Raw genomic sequence first — 17,347 nt, forward strand, 5'->3', positions numbered from 1 at the left:
TGGCCCTTTACGTCAATGGAGAACAAACCCCGACAAAGCTCCTACAACCAGATTTTGAGAACGGTAACTGAGTGAGAGAATACATGCAGCTGGTACAGACAGCCGGTAAACATATGAAAGACCGGGCCCTGATAATCAACTGTGAGGAGTTTGCCCTGGGGTACACCTTGTTCGCCTTTAACCTGTCTCCTGACCAGGAGTGTGATGATCATTATTTTCTGATTAAAACCAGGAACCTGAGAGCAGAAATACACTTTGCTGTAGCTTTGCCTACCACGGTTAAAATGATCGTGTATGGGGTCTTTGACAATGTCATAGAAATAAATCAGAGGAGAAATGTCCTGTTTGACTACATGTGAAGATGGACACCGAATAGCTCGCCAGGGTTATACTCAGACCCTTATGCCAAAAAAACTTTCTTAGACGTTTTCTCCTGCGATTGGCTTCCTAAGACTCGACTGTCTCAAAGGCCCCTGAGCTTGGTGTCAACAGACACCTACATAATCAACCCGGAGAACACTGGCTGGCTGTTACCTGGAGGATTGGAAATGCAGAGAATTTTTTTACTTATATGGTCACCCTCCAAACAGCTCTCTCTTTCCTCAAGGAATTAAGTGCTTTTTAAACAAGAACACTACAGACACTGCTTTTCAGATGAAACAGTTACAAGACCCCCAATCTGTTGCCTGAGGATACCATTGTGTGTTTTTCCTACACCACGGTAGCAAGGGGCTATTGTTTGAACAGATTTAAAAATGGTATTATTCCGATAATTTAGCACAAAATGATAGGGCAGTGATGCATTTTGTAAAAAGGAAATATAAAAATTTCTGTGTGGCCGGGCCTGCTCAAAACATGTTTCAACATGCCCAGACATGTATTTCTTCCTATGACTTTCACAAACGCTTTGTCTAAATAAAACATTCAGCTGATGCTGTATAAATAAAGTTGTTGCTGTTTAAATGTGTGTGTGTGTTTTCATTTAAAAAATCCTCTGTAGACAAAAACTGTACCAGTTAGAATAGTTTAATTCAAACCATAAAACATTACATGGAGAGCCAATGGCTTTTAGAGACAGTTTTTCACTTCTTAGGCGGTGCTATTGGTGTTTCTTGGTCTGAAGCAGATACTTCCAGGCGTTCCAGATGATCACGATTCACGGTGTTGCCCATAACAGAAGATGGTATGTTCAGCTCGGCCATGGCTTTCATAAAGATGTCCCAGCCTTTAGGTGGATGTTTACTAGACCCAGCGTGAGTCTGAAGGGTTCCCTGGCCCAAGTCGAGCATGTTAGAACCCTTGACGAGCATCTCTTTGTAGACAAAACCCCCTTGGTCATCCCAAGAAGAAATATCCTTGTGCTGGCTCAGTTTAGTGAGCAACACTTTAGCATTTTTCCTGTATTGGGCACACACGTTATCCAATACTTCCTGAATGACAGGGTTGGGGTTCATGGGAGTTTCTGGGGGGGGGGGGGTCGGGGTCTGTTCTGGCAGAAATAGGGTTAATTTCCCTCTGTCCAGACTCTGCTTTACATAGGTCAGGTATTTCTGAAGTACAACGGCATACAGTTTAGTCTTATCATATTCTGCTAAACCTGGCATTTGGAGAATATCCCTCATTTCAAGATCCAATATGCGGGTTGCCTCAGTTCTGATATTTTCCTGAGGCAGTTGGGGGGGGTGGGGGGGGGTCCTTAATTGTTCCAGTTCATGTTTGGGCACCAGGTACATTTTTTCTGCATGCTCCATCACTGGCTAGCCAAAAGCCCCATAATTAGAGGGAGAGCAAAACTTAATGGAGGGCCGATAAATCCCCCAGACTGTTTCACCAGTGGTTTCTTTTTTTTTTTTTTTAAGAGGCAGGCTTTTCTTACTTAGGTTTTTTATGATCCTACATCTCTTTTTCAGCAGGCGAATTTGATGCGGTGTCAAAGGGATGTTTCTTTTTAAGGTGTTCAGAGCAATTTCTGAAATGGCCACTACTAAATCATCAGAGGCCAAGCAGAGTACAGCTTTTCTCTGCTGTGGGGAGGATTGAAAAAGCAGCTTTAAGAGAGCCAAATTTCTTTTTATGTGGTTAGACATGTTTCCCTTCCACTGTCTCGAGAGCTAAGAAGAGGCTGCTGCTACATCATCTCTTTTTATTCCCACCCACTGTTTTTTTTAAAGTGTAAGCAGCCAGTTGGTCGGGAGGGAAAAGCCCAGTTCTTAATCTAAAAGCGTCTGGGGTAGAAGCATTTAAATCAACCACCAGATACCCGTAAGGTGTTTTAGTGGCATCCTCAAAAGCTTCAAAAAGAACTGGGCCTTACCCAGGTACATCTGCCGTGCCAGGGACACTATCTGTAGCTTATCCCTGAGGTTCTTAAACAAAACCATGTATTTTGTGTTAAGAGTAATGGTGCAGCTCCTTTTCCTTGACAGAAAACATTTTGAACTATATACGTAATGCTAAGATTCCGATGGTGCATGTACTTGGTAAAGGCTTTCTCCATTTTGCCACTGTTACAAGCAGAATCCGTCAAATCATCTACCGCAACCATATTTATTTTATATTCGCCCTTACACTCCCAAGTGCTTTCTGGCTTTTTGGGCTTAGCTTTATAAGTTTTTTGGGGGTTTTTGCCTGCGGCTTTCTGAGATTTTTTTTCCCCTGTCTTTAGCTCCGTTGCAAAAATGTAGTTGGGCACATGCATCCCCATCTCCTGCACACATTCAAAATCATAAAAAATGTACCCCTCACCTCCTTCAGGCTCTTTAATCTGGCACATAAAGCACCAGTGCTTGTTTACATCCATGATTTTCCCATAACACTGATTGCACTGCCTCCCTTTGCACTCATGCTTTTTGTCCACATAAGATTTACACTCATCACACAGAGTTTTAGTCAGACATTCGATCCACTTTTCAGAGGCCAGGGCCACGTGCCTTTCTAAGCACTCTTTGGAATGACAGAACAGCTTACAATTAGGGCACCTCTATGTTCTGCCCACGTTTTCAGCGCAGTTCGGACTCAGGCAAAGACAACATCAGAACCTGCACGTGTGGCTATAGCTGTACAACGTCTGACAAAGATCACAATAATTTTTCATGCCAAACACCTTTTTCACATCCAAAATACCATAATAATGTTCACCATGCAGCAGAAGAAAACACATATCCGGGGTATCTGGGTGTGTCCTGTGTTTTAAATAAACTCCACCCATTTTTTTCCTTATGCATCACTATGTTAACCTGTTCAAGGTCTTCAAACAAAGGTACTTGATGAAGCATAACCTTTCGCTATATAGACATGCAGTTCTTTGGCACCATCTAGCAGTTCGGCATCTCTGGCCCCTCTACATTTTGTAACAGCCAATAGACTGCCTGCAAAGCACAGGTTAGTATTATAGGTATTCAAGTCAATTAAATACTTCCTCTTTTTAGCAATGATCTGGGAATAGGGGATAGAGATAACTCTACGGCTTCCACCACTCCAGCCTCTCACAATGACCACAACCAGCCGAAATGTTGAATTGAGCAATATTTCTCTCTGGCTTTGTAACAGGTTACTGAACCACTCTAAAAACAACTCTGGGGTCATCTGGTTTAAATTAATAGATCGAAAGTATAAACAGTTTGCTATGCTATGTGCCTGAATACATAACTGGGCATAGTCATTGCCCATGAATCTCTGGTAGAGTGCTGCTACAATTTCTTCTACCCCTCTGCTTATGGCTTTGTATGCCATGTGTAATGACACACATTCCAGATTCACAAAACGGAACTCCTCAGTGTACCTCATGCCTCCAAACCTGGCTACAGACCTCTCTTGTCTTCATACCCGCACCATATGTATGTCTGGTAAAACATCCTCTGCTGACTCAGGAGACCAGGGAGCACTTGAGGGGTCCTCTAAACTGTCTTCTACACCAGAATCGTTATCCCAACTCTCTGACTCTTCAGGTCTTGGTGGTGGATCAGGTCTGGGAGGCCGGGGAACATTTGAGGGGCCCTCTAAAGGGCTTCCTAAATCACAGTCACCATCTCCCCTCTCTGGCTCTGTGGGTCGTGGTAAAGAGTCAGGCCTGGGAGGCTGGGGTATATTTGAGGGGCCTTCTAAAGGGCTTCCCAAATCATATTCTCCACCCCCTCTCTCTGGCTCCATAGGTCCTGGTGGATGGTCAGGCCTGGGAGGAGGGGAAGCGTTTGAGGGGCCTTCTAAAGCACCATTACTAGGGGATCTCTTATTTTTTCTCAACTGGTGTTTAGCCTTCCCCATGCTCCTCTTTAACCAGGTCCTTACTTTTCACCCCACAAACCACTTGCTGGTTAGCCACCCATTCTTACCCTCGCGCTTACCATAACTCCCCCTCTTATGATACAGGCCACGACTGCTGTCTGAGTTACACAGACTACCTCCTCTCTGAGTAAAATTTACCCTTTTGTTCCAGTAGTAATCATGATCTTTCAAAGTGCTCTGCACACTTTTTCCAAGGTGTATATGCCTGCCAGCACCACCCCAACCCCCACTCTTTTTTTCACAATAAACATGATCTTTCAAAACAGGAGAAAGACTCTCCTCTTTCTCTAAATTGTGTGAGCAACAAGTCCTGGGTTTCTTATTCACGGGGCCCAGATGACCTGTTTTGCATGTGTGAATCCTTGTCTTTTTAAATATGGTTTTCTCAGAGGCAGGTGGCATGTTTTCCTCTGAGGAACCATGCCCTTCTGTTCTGTCCCGATGGTCTTCTGATCCGGGTGTTATGATCTGCAGGCTGATCATTTCTGGGGTTTTTTTATTGTGCTTTTAGAGGTCTCTGCCCTGGCCCCCGCTCTTCTTTGGGAGTGGTGCGTGAAATCACTTTGGAAGAATTCACTTTCCTCACACACTACAAATTCAAAATGTGCTTAACTCCACCCTCTATATTCACAGGGGACTCATTCATACACACACAATTTCTCCTTCCACAAGAAACAGATAAAGTTTCAAAAGCTGATTTCAGAAAAATTACCTTTTACTATTGGATAAAAACATGACTGTATGTGTTTGCTCTGCTCTTCTATTTTAGAAGAAGAGGTTCTGTTTGAAAACAAACGATTACAAACAGTTGTTATAACTTCGTGTGATTATAGTAACACAGCCACAAATAACCCACCATTTTAAAATAATTTTTACCTTGCTGTGGTAAAATTGCATGGGGCTTCCCCACTTGATAAGCTCTCTGTAATATAAATGAAATGATAAAATAAGTAAGTCCTCTGTATTAAAAATTAAATAATACAGTAAGGAAAATAGTGTATGTATAAAGTAAAATAAAACTTTAAAACAGTCAGCACTAAAAGATAACTCCACCCCTTTAGTTTTAAAATATGCAGAACTCTGAACACACAGGTCAGCTTTTTTGTGGTCTGGTTTATCTTTATAACACACATCCCCCCCCAACACCCCATACCATACAAAATCTGAGAGAACATATATTTTTAAATTCAGTCTTTATTTCCATCAAAAACTTTTACAATATTTACTAGTTTATTTTGTTACCCTTTCTCTTAAGAAGGGTTTTTTTTAATAATTTCTAATGACCATTAAGTCTCATTGGTTTTATGTTTACAAAAAACCCTATATGTATGTGATTAGAGATCCAAGACATTAAAGCGAATGCTAATCTACATTAGATGTAGAAAACTGTTGATGTGCTTTGTGACCCCACACCCCCAGCCTCCCACCAAAATCAGCAAAAGATATAAACCCCCCATTTTAAACTGGTTTTGCTAAGCCCTTCTCTTAAGCAGGGTTTTATAATCTCTAGTACCAATTAAGCACTCAGTATGGGATATGAGAGTTTTATCTTCCTCAGTGATCAAATCATGAAGGGCAGCATTAGAACCTTCTTCAGAATTTAGAACCTCTCTAACCTGAATTAAATGTTTCTTAATAATTCTGAGAATGTTCCTGGCAAACCCAATGGCTATAACAGCATTGAAAATACTATCAAGACATATTTCCTGGCAAAGTTCCTGTAGTGTTTGATTTATGTCTTCATCTAACCAAGTAACACAATCGTGTGCTTCCTGACCACCTTGATCATGTGTGCAACCCCAGCAGTTATCAAAAAGTCTCCTCCTCAAGCAGTATTTCATTATGCCAGAAAAGGAAACGCACACAAGAGACTTCATGAAGATTTTATGTTCTTGACTTGAAACAGGACCTGATGATTCAATGCCTAATTGCCTTCTGAACTCTTCAGCCTCATCTGGTCTCTGTTCTCTGCAAAAGCATACACTTCCTTCTGATGCCAGCTGTACAGGTGTAGTGGTGAGTAGGCTTTCTGGAGTCATTAAAAAGGCTTCATCTAACTGCAAAGGAGTTCAAATAAAGGACTTAGTTAGCTGCTGTTTAATCAGTCTTTAGCTACTTCCAAACACACATGTGCTAGGAAGTGAACCTATACCACTACTATCAAAATCTAAGTGCCCCCACAACCATGCTCCAAGTTTGTTACCGGTCTCTCCTCTGTGATGACCTCCATTTCGCATGCAAGCTCTGCCACAAAGATACCATCTTCCAATTCTCAATGTCTGCTTCAGGGGCCTATGCCTCCTCCATATGCCTGTTCATTGGGTCTTCCTGAACAGGGTCAGGCATCTCAGAGTCTTTGGGCTAGGAACCTGGCCTCCTCCTCAAAACTATTTCTACGGTAACACTTTTCTATGAGGCCATCATGGGGTTGTGGTGAGTGGGCCTACAGGTGTTGTGAAAGAATCCATATTCGCCCCTGCTTGCCTTAGCACAGTCTCAGATAAACAGAGGGGTTATTTGGGAAAGCAGCTAGACCTGGTGGTCTTCCAGCCTAAATTCCACCCCTCTACTCACTCCAATTGGTTCAGCATCATTCTTGGGGAGGTCCGAGGCCTCTGAAACCCCCACCAATTGGTTGGGGGTGGTGAGGTGGGTTGTTAGAGGGGTCACACCACCTCACTGACACCCCATAGGTCATGCCTGTGCTCTGGGGGCTAGAGCAGTCTGGGACCTGCTAGGTCATGATTGTACCATGTGATCTAGGGCAGGTCTTGCAGCAAGAGGGGGTGGGCTTTGGGGGTCTGCATGTGCTGTCCTTCTGATGTCATGGACCATGTGGTGGTGGTGTCACACACCATGCGACAGTGGGTGGGGGCAAAGTCGCAGATGTCACACACCACGTGACTGGGGGTGGGGTGGGGTTGGTGATGTCATGCACCACGTGACTGGGATCAGGGGGCAGGGGTTGTGACATCGTGTACCATGTGACTAGGGTCAGGGGGTGGGGCTAGTGCCATCACACCCCATATAAGGGAAAAAGGTAAGGGGCGGCCCTTCTGGTCCTGCCCACCTGTAACATTTGCATTGAAGGGCAGTGAGCCTATATACTACTAATGTTTCCTGCCAGCCCCTGGGCTAGCACCCAGGGGGAGCCTGCAGCAGAGGCCCATTGCAGGGCTGCAGGAAACTTGGTGCAAAGAGCAGCAAATCTTCTCTCTAATCCCCATGTGTAGACACCTGCCTGAAAGCATTTATTCCAGAGTAACCTGAGGCCGGACCAAATGCATGTGTAGATGCACTCTGTCACCCATGTTGCCTTCCACCTTCAGATTCTTAAACAATTCCTCTCTTTAAAAACCAAATAGGGAAGCATCCTTACTAGTTTATTTCTAGTAAGGGTGTTGAACCGTCTCTATACTGCGGTCACCCTCCCCGCAGATATCATGGTAATTAGAGTGTCCTATAACAACCAAGTCCTGTGATTTGGATGCATCTAAATGGAACAACACTTAAATGCTCAATTCAAAAAACTATTATGAACTTGGAGTTAGTATAAAATTAGGATTTTAAAACAAAGTTAGGCATTTCATTGTAACATTTCCACAAGTACCCAAATGACTTACAGCTCATGTTCCATTACTAGATATTACAAATCCTACATCAGAAAGAGGTATTGGTTCCAAGTAAACTATGGGATATTTATTGGCTATTTCTTTGAGATAGTGTTGTTCTGACAGTACAAGTGTTATGAGACCCTAGACTTGTCGTTTTTTAAGACAAAATAGATGAGTATTTTAAGTGTGACATTTTTCGGTAATTTAAAAAAAAATCTGAAATGCTTGTAACTGGAAACTAGAGAGACAAGTACAAAACAACCTATTTAGCAATTTTGTAGTATAAATTGAGGATAGTGAATTTTATTTACTCCAACTGCTGCATATGAAGGTTTCCACTGAGCTTCCTGACCAGCCTACCCAACACCCATGGGCAGATCTAGAAGTTTGAAAATTGGGGAGCAGATGGTGAGGTGCATCATCAAAATAAAACACTGCATATTTTTCTCCCATTAAAAATAAAGTAGATGCTTTACTAATATGCTAGGGTCCTAGGACTGTATTATTCAGCTTAAGATTGAAGCAAAAAATACAAATATAACTTCACTGGAATTAATTTAAAACAAACCTGAAGGGCTGTGAAATAACCAGGGACAGCAGAATTGTAGAACAAAGGATAACTTGATTGGTGGAACATCAAGGCCATTAAAAAGAAGAGAGGGTTATTAATGCCCATGGAATGAAGAGTTTAAAAGGAATCAGGTAGATTATAATGAGCCATGAAGTAAATTAACTTCCTCATCAATGCATGGGTAGAAATGTTGCTGCCATTGTAAGGAAGTTGGTCTTAAACTTTGGGTGAACCAGGAATCAACGAGGTGGAGGCAGGGGGATACAAGTGTACCAACAAACTCCCCTGGATCTGTCCATGCCAACACCTTTTTGCTGGTGAAAATATCGGTTCTTGCAATTCAAGCCTAGCAACATCAAAATTGGCCAGAGAACTGCTTGTGTCCCTAAGAGAACATTCCCTTTGACCTCATCACATGAAATAGCATTCTCAATATCCATCACTTCTACCAGAAGAGATAATGCAAGCCCTGATGGCTGCCCCCCACCTTATGCAACAGTTTCTAAAGGAAAACCAGTTGTTAGACAATATGCTTAAGTAGTCCAAAATTTTTACATTAATCTGCCAATCTCTCTTTGTGTTTCGCTACCCCTAAACTAAGGAACTTTTCCTATGATAGTTTCAATGCGAATAGAATATGTGATTAATCTGAAAGTGGTCTGTTATAATTTAGGAATACTGTATGCCAATCTGGTAACTGGGACTTTTTCTGTATGAATGCATTGTTTTAACTTAATAGGGGCTGTCAGGAAAAAAGAGAGAATGCCTCTAGATGAACCTCCAGTCAACAATTTGAGACTACACCTCTTTGATATTTCATAAGTACAAAAGCTTAGTGTCTGAGTATGAATAGTCCCAGTGGTCACCTGACTTTAAGTGACATTTCTTTCTTCAAGTATTGCCTGGTTCAGTTGCCATTACTGATGTGTGCTGAGCCTAGACAGGAATCCGCTGGAGGCTTTTTGTGATCTTATGTGATTTTATGACCACTTAAGAGCACATAAGGGCCATAGCCCCAGTTTCTACTCTTACTGTAGTCCTGTCTACTAGTAGCTGTCTCTATTTCTGCATTAATTAATTAGTTAATTGTACTATAGACTCTCACCTTGGGATCCATGCATCAAGGTCAATAACTTGTGGTAGAACTAGAGGGTATCCAAAGATTTCAGAGGTTCAGATCCGTTCCCTAGAGATGGAATTGGAAGGTACATCAAACTCAAAGTTTTAAAATCAGATAATTGGGCACAAACTCTGCATCTTTTCCATAGGAAACTGGAGATAGTCCTATTGAAAGTCTCTGGGTTAAGATTAGAGGACAGAGCTATGAGGATGATGTCATGGTGGGTGTCTGCCATAGACCACCAGGCCAGAAGGTGGAGGTAGATGAGGCTTTCTTCAGACAGCTAGCAGAAGTTTCCATATGATAGGCCCGGGTTCTGATGGGGGACTTCAGTCACCCTGACATCAGCTGAGAGGACAATACAGCAGTGCATAGGCAATCCAGGAAGTTTTGGGGAGCATTGGAGATAACTTCCTGGTGCAAGTAGTGGAGAGACCAACTAGGGGCCATGCTCTTCCTGACCTACTACTGACAAACAGGGAAGAATTGGTGGGGGATGTAGAAGTGGATGGTAAGTTGGGTTGCAGTGACCATAAGATGATCAAGTTCAGAATCCTGACAAAAGGAAGAAAGGAGAGCAGCAGAGTATGGACCCTAGACTTCAGAAAAAGAGACATTCACTCCCTGAGGGAGCCGATGGGCAGGATCCCCTGGGAGGCCAGTCTGAGGGTGAAATGAGTCCAGGAGAGCTGGTTGTAGTTCAGCTGGGACAGCTCTCTGAAGGAGATGCATGGGTGCAAGCCTGTCATGCCCCCGAGAGCCAAAGATCCCGATGGACCCTTCTAGCAGATCTCGAGCTGCAACCCAACATGGAGCTGGGAGCTAAGTGGGGCCCACGGTGGAAGGGCACTAGTTAGAGGTAGGAGGCAGCTGAGAGGAGCTGAGGAGGGTCACACACACCCCCAGGCTCCTACTTAGCCCAGCCCCCTAGGGAGCCACACAAACAGAGCACACAAACAGGCACACTCTGGGCCCCAGAGCATGGAGTTAGTGTGGGAGTTTGCACAGGAGGGTGCATGGAGGGGCCACCAGCAATAGCTTGACGCCAACTTGTCCCCAGTGGAGGCACACAGCACATCCTGTGCCTGTTGTGACCCCAGGCAGCTGGAGCCCCGCTCACCATGGGATAGACCTCCAGGCACTGGAACCCAGGTAAAGGGGTCAAGTGTTCAGCCTCTCCCCCCCTCCAGGGGGACACTAGGGGATCCAGAGAATCTCCCACAGCTGCTCAAGTGGCAGAGAAGCCAGGGTACCCCTGCAGGCAACTACTTGAGCTTGCTTGCCATGCCACAGCAACAGCAGCTGCTGGAGAAGCACATGTGGGGATAGTCATACACACTGGCCTTTCTATTCTAACTAACACCCAGAAGGCAATCCTGTTTTCTGTTCTAACTAGCACCCCGCAACCAAGCAAACAGGGCCCACCCAGCAACATAGTGATGGCACATGCCACACCCCAAGGCTTCCTGGACAGACCTCCCCCTCTTGGTGCCTCTACCCAGGCACGAGGATGACATTGATGCTTACTGCCAGACACTACACCTGGAGACGGATGACACAGAGACCAGGAAGAAGGGCAAGCTTCAGAGAGATGCCTGTAAAGACGGTGAATAGAGAGTGGTCACATCGGGCCCAAAGCTAGACCTTATCGTGCATCCACAGGTGCATCTCAAGTAGGTCCAAGGAGGTGATCCTCCCCCTCTATGTGACACTGGTCAGGCCACAGCTGGAGTACTGTGTCCAGTTCTGGGCACCCCACTTCAAGAGGGATGTGGACAACATTGAGAGAGTCCAGAGGAGCGCCACCCGCATGATCTGGGGACAGCAGGGCAGACCCTACAATAACAGGCTACGGGACCTGAACCTGTTCAGCCTTTACAAGAACAAGAGAAGGCTGAGGGGGGGACCTGGTGACCGTCTATAAACTCACTAGGGGGGACCAGAAGGATTTGGGGGAGACCTTGTTTCCCCTAGCGCCCCCCAGGATAACAAGGAATAACGGCCACAAGTTGTTGGAGAGTAGGTTTAGATTAGACATCCGTAAGAACTACTTCACAGTTAGGGCAGCTAGGATCTGGAACCAACTTCCAAGGGAGGTGGTGCTGGCTCCTACCCTGGGGGTCTTTAAGAAGCGGCTTGATGCCTACCTGACTGGGGTCAATTGAGCCCAGTTTTCCTCCTGCCCAGGCAGGAAGTCGGACTTGAAGATCTAGAAGGTCCCTTCCAACCCTACTTCTATGATTCTATGATAAGAGAAAGGGACACCCGGGTAAGGAACACCATCCTGGGAGTAAGAGGCCACAACGGTTCTGGGAGTAGGGGGTGTCACAACCCAAAGTTGTGATTTTTTGTTTGTGTGTGTGCTTCGGCACTGCTAAATTATTTCCCGCCAAATTTGCCGCTTTCTTTGCATGGTAGAGCTCTCTGCTGCTAGAGAGAGCTCTGGTGCAACGGGGTATTTCCCGCCAAATTACAGCTTCTTTGCAGTGTGCATCTCTTTTGCATCGTAGTGATGCATGCTGTAGAGAAGTTCCTGCCATTTGTATTAGGGTCCGCGCCATGTTATTGGCCGATTCCTAATTTAGGCACACATGGCGGCTAGCGATTGGCTTGCTAGCCGTACAAAAGGCTTGTGTGGTTTCTGCCCAAGTTGGAGGACTCCACGAACACCGGAGGAGGGAGGAGAGAGAGAGATTCTGTGTGAAGATCTCCAAGTGCTGTGGACCCTCGCGGACTAGGCGCGCCTCCCCTAAGCAGGCAGAGAGAGGCAATAGAACCGAGCCTACAGAGATTTCGCTTCTCGCCTCTCCATGTTGCCGAGCGCAATCCTAGATGTATCCCTTTCCTATAATTTCGGACCCCGCGGAGCCTAGCAAACTCCAGGGAAAACATATCAGATCCGCGGAGCCTGAATAACTCCGGGGAAACTTTTCTAATACAACTTAACCAGACCCGCGGAGCCTAGCAAACTCCGTGGGAGCAATCGTTTTGTCAGAGTCCTCCAACGAGGGTTCAAGCGGGAGCTGTGCCTGGAAACTTATCCAGCCTACACCGATACCATCTTTGGGTGTAAGTAAACAATCTTTTCAATCAACCGTTACGCCTCCGTGACTAATTCTAACTCGCGTGCACAAGACCATCCCGCGGTTTCTCCCACCCCGCGTGCCTGGGCTGATGGCCACAGCCCGCATGCACCGGAGACGGGTCCGGTACGACCCCGGTTCGCCCCCGGCTTGCCCATGGCGGCCAGAATGGGATTAGAATCACCGCCGCGCATGGTGACGAGGGCGGGCTCGGGGCCCGGCCCACACAGGGGGGAGGCGCGTGCACCCTCAGGAGGCCTCAAGTGCCTCTACACCAATGCTCGTAGTATGGGGAGCAAGCAGGAGGAACTGTGCCTCCTGACTGCGAGTAAGAATCCAGACTTAGTAGGGCTCCCAGAAACCTGGTGGGACCCTACCCACGACTGGGCGGTGGGCATTTGGGGATACACCCTATATAGAAGGGACAGGACAGAGAGGAAAGGTGGAGGGGGGGGGGTCGCACTCTATGTCAAAGAGCAACTCACATCATCAAGGGTTAGCTTCAGGTTAGAGGAGGGTCAAGCAAAGACACTGTGGGTCAAACTACAAGGGGGGCATGGCAAAAGGGACCTTGCGGTGGGTGTCTACTACAGACCACCCAACCAGGGGGAAGAGCTGGACTGGGACTTCTCTGGTCAGCTTAGGGAGACAGTTAGGTCAAGGGATGTCATTGTCATGGGTGACCTAAACTACCCAAACATTTGCTGGGAGGAGCAGACAGCCAAGTCTGACTGCTCGCATAGGTTCCTGGCTGTATTACAGGACCTTCACCTTATCTAGGAGGTGCACAGACAACTAGCACTAGGGGTAATGCCTTGCTGGACCTGGTCCTGGCCACTGGGGATGACCTGGTAAGGGGACTGCAGGTCCTTGACCACCTGGACAATAGCAATCATCACCTGCTGGAATTCACTGTCCAGCGCAGGGTGTTAAGGGCTTATAGCAAGACTAAAGCCCTTGACTTCAGAAGGGCCAACTTCAATGAGCTTCAGAGATTAGTGGGGGAGGCACTGAGGGCCCAGAAGGTAGAGGAGATGGGACTCCATGAAGGGATGGTCGTACCTTAAGGGGGCAATCCTCCAGGCCCAAACAATAACAGTCCCTGAGAGAAGCAAGGGGGTAAGACTGCTCAGAAACCCCCATGGCTCAGCAAGGGCATTCAGGAATGCCTGACAACTAAAAGGGTGGCGTACAACCAGTGGAAGGGAGGGGTTATCACTAAGGAGGAGTACTCCTCCTCAGCCCATGAGTGTAGGAGGGCTATTAGGAAGGCCAAGGCAGAGATGGTACTCAGGCTAGCGTCCAGGATTAAGGACAACAAAAAGTCCTTTTTCAAGTACATTGGGAGCAAGAAGAGGGCACCAGGCAATGTAGGGCCCCTGCCAGACTCAAATGGCAACCTTGTGGCTACGCCAGATGAGAAAGTTGATATTTTTAACAGTTTCTTTGCCTCTATTTTTTGAACAGGGACCAGGACATCCCTCTTACCAGAGGTAGGGACAATCTCGGGGATAGCTCTGTCAGGCCTTGGGTCAGCACAGAGGTAGTTAGGGATCTTCTGGAAGGGCTAGACATTTTTAAATCTGCAGGTCCAGATGCCCTCCACCCAAGGGTGTTGAGGGAGCTGGCAGGGGTCATCGCAGAGCCCTTGGCCCATCTATATGAGCATTCATGGTCATCTGGCCAAGTGCCAGGGGATTGGAAACTAGCTAATGTGGTCTTTTAAGAAAGGGAGGAAGGAGGACCCAAGTAACTATAGGCCCGTAAGCCTCACCTCAGTTCTTGGGAAGATCTTGGAGAAAATCATCAAGGAGCACATCTGTGGGGAGCCAGCAGGGGAGATCATGCTGACGGGCAACCAGCATGGATTCATCAAAGGCAGGTCCTTCCTGACCAACCTGATTGCCTTTTATGACCAGATAACTAAATCCTTGGATGATGGTGTTGCCATGGACGTCGTCTTTAAGAAGGCCTTTGACACTGTTTCTCACCCCATTCTCATTAATAAATTAAGTGACCGTGGCATTGATGCCTACACAGTTGGATGGGTAAAAAACTGGCTGACAGGGCGCACCCAGAGAGCAGTGGTGAACGGGTCATACTCAACCTGGCAAGATTCATAGATTCATAGATGTAGGGTCAGAAGGGACCTTGTAGATCTTCTAGTCCAACACCCTGCCCTGGGCAGGAGAAAAAACTGGGTTCAAATGACCCCAGCCAGGTAAACGTCGAGCCTTCTCTTAAAGGCCCCCAGGGTAGGAGCCATCACTACTTCCCTTGGAAGTTGATTCCAGATCCTAGCCACCCTGACTGTGAAGTAGTGCCTTCTAATGTCTAGTCTAAACCTACTCTCTAACAATTTGTGGCTGTTATTCCTTGTTACCCCAGGAGGTGCTAGGGGGAACAGAGTCTCTCCCAAACCCTGCTGTTCCCCCTTAGTAAGTTTATAGACAGTCACCAGGTCCCCCCTCAGCCTTCTCTTCCGAAGGCTGAACAGGTTCAGGTCCCGTAGCCTCTCCTCATAGGGTCTGCCCTGCTGTCACTGGATCATGTGAGTGGCCCTCCTTTGGACCCTCTCAATGCTGTCCACATCCCCCTCCTGAAGTGTAGCGCCCAGAACTGGACGCGGTACTCCAGCTGTGGCCTGACCAGTGTTGCATAGAGGGGAAGAATCACCTCCTTAGCCCTGCTTGTGATGCATCTGCGGATGCACGACAAGGTACAATTAGCCTTACTAACCATGTTCTCACATTATCAGCCCATGTTCATCTTGAAGTCTAATGACTCCAAGATCTCTTTCTGCCACCGTGCTTTTGAGAAGGGAGTTCCCCAGCCTATAGGTATGCTGCTGGTTCCTACTGCCCAAGTGCAACACTCTGCACTTGTTAGTATTGAATCCCATCCTATTTTTATTTGCCCACCCCTGTAACCTGTTCAGGTCCTGCTGTAACCTGTCCTTCCCTTCTGGCGTGCTCACCTCACCCCAAATCTTGGTGTCCTCTGTGAATTTAAACAGGCTGCTCTTCACCCTGCTGTCCAAGTCGCTAATAAAGAAATTGAGCAGTGCAGGCCCAAGGACTGAGCCCTGGGGGACTCCACTGCCCACTTCCTTCTAGGTCGAAAATGACCCATCCACCACCACTCTCTGAGTACGACCCCTCAGCCAATTTGCAATCCATCTGACTGTGTAGGCATCAATGCCGCAGTCACCTAGCTTTTTAATGAGAATGCAGTGGGAGACAGTGTCAAAGGCCTTGCTGAAGTCCAGAGAGACTACATCCACTGCGACACCTGCGTCCAGTGATTTTGTGACCTGATTGTAGAAGGCAATCAGGTTGGTCTGACAGGACCTGCCCCTAATGAAACCATGCTGGTTGCGCTTGAGCATCATCCTTGATGCTGGCCCATCACAGATGTGCTCCTTGATAATCTTCTCAAAGAGTTTCCCCAGGACTGAAGTAAGACTAACAGGCCTATAGTTGCCTGGGTCCTCCCTCTTCCCTTTTTTAAAGATGGGGACCACATTGGTCCTCTTCCAGTCATCTGGCACTTGGCCAGAACACCATAAGTTCTCGTAAAGCCATGCCAGGGGCCCCATGATAACCCCTGCCAATTCCTCAGAACCCTGGGGTGGAGAGCATCTGGATCTGCTGATATGAACGTGTTCAGCCGCTCCAGAAGTTCTCTAACTCAGTCCTCCCTGACCCTAGGCATGGTGGAGTTTCTCCCAAGTCCATCCTGAATTGTGGTAGGGGAGTTCCGGTCCCTGCACAAGAAAATAGAGGTGCAGAAATTGTTAAAGAAGTCTGCTTTCTCCTCTGGTGCAACCACCAGATTATCAAGCATATCCTGCAGGGGCCCCACATTACCCGAGGCCTTCTTCATTCTCCCTATTTATTTAAAAAAGGACTTTTTGTTATCCTTGATCCTAGCCCTAGTTCCGTATCTGCCTTAGCTTTCCTAACAGCCCCCCTACAGACCCGAGTGGTGGAGGTATGCTACTCTTTGGTGATAGCCCCTCCCTTCCACTGGGTGTATGCCTCCTTTTTGGCAATCAGGCATTCCCGAATGCCCTTGGTGAGCCAGGGGGGCTTTTGGGCACTCTTGCCCCCTTTGCTTCTTGTTGGAATTGTCACCCCTTGGGCTCTGAGTATCGTCTCCTTAAGGAACAACCACTCATCTTGGGCACCCAGTTCCCCTACTCTCCAGGACCCTAGTGCCTCCCCCACTAATCTCCTCAGCTCATTGAAGTTGGTCCTCTTAAAATCTAAGGTTACTGCCTTGCTGCAGGCCCTTGACACCCTGCGCTGAATGGTGAATTCCAGCAAGGGATGATCGCTATCACCCAGGTGGCCGAGGACCTGGAGTCCCCTCACCAGGTGGTCGCCTGTGGCCAGGACCAGGTCCAGCAGGGCATCCCCCCTGGTAGAACTGTGCACCTCCTGGGTTAAGTGGAGGTCCTGTATCTCAGCTAGGAACCTCCATGAGCAGTCAGATCTGGCTGACTGCTCCTCCCAGCAGATGTCCAGGTAATTTAGATCACCCATGATAACTACATCCCTTGCCTTAAGTGCCTCCGCAAGCTGACCCGAGAATTTGCGGTCCAGCTCTTCCCCTTGGCTGGGAGGTCTGTAGTAGACCTCCACTGTTAAGTTCCTTTCCCCACGACCCCCCT

Source organism: Alligator mississippiensis, chromosome 9 (assembly GCF_030867095.1).
Source record: "Alligator mississippiensis isolate rAllMis1 chromosome 9, rAllMis1, whole genome shotgun sequence".
Lineage (NCBI taxonomy): Eukaryota > Metazoa > Chordata > Crocodylia > Alligatoridae > Alligator > Alligator mississippiensis.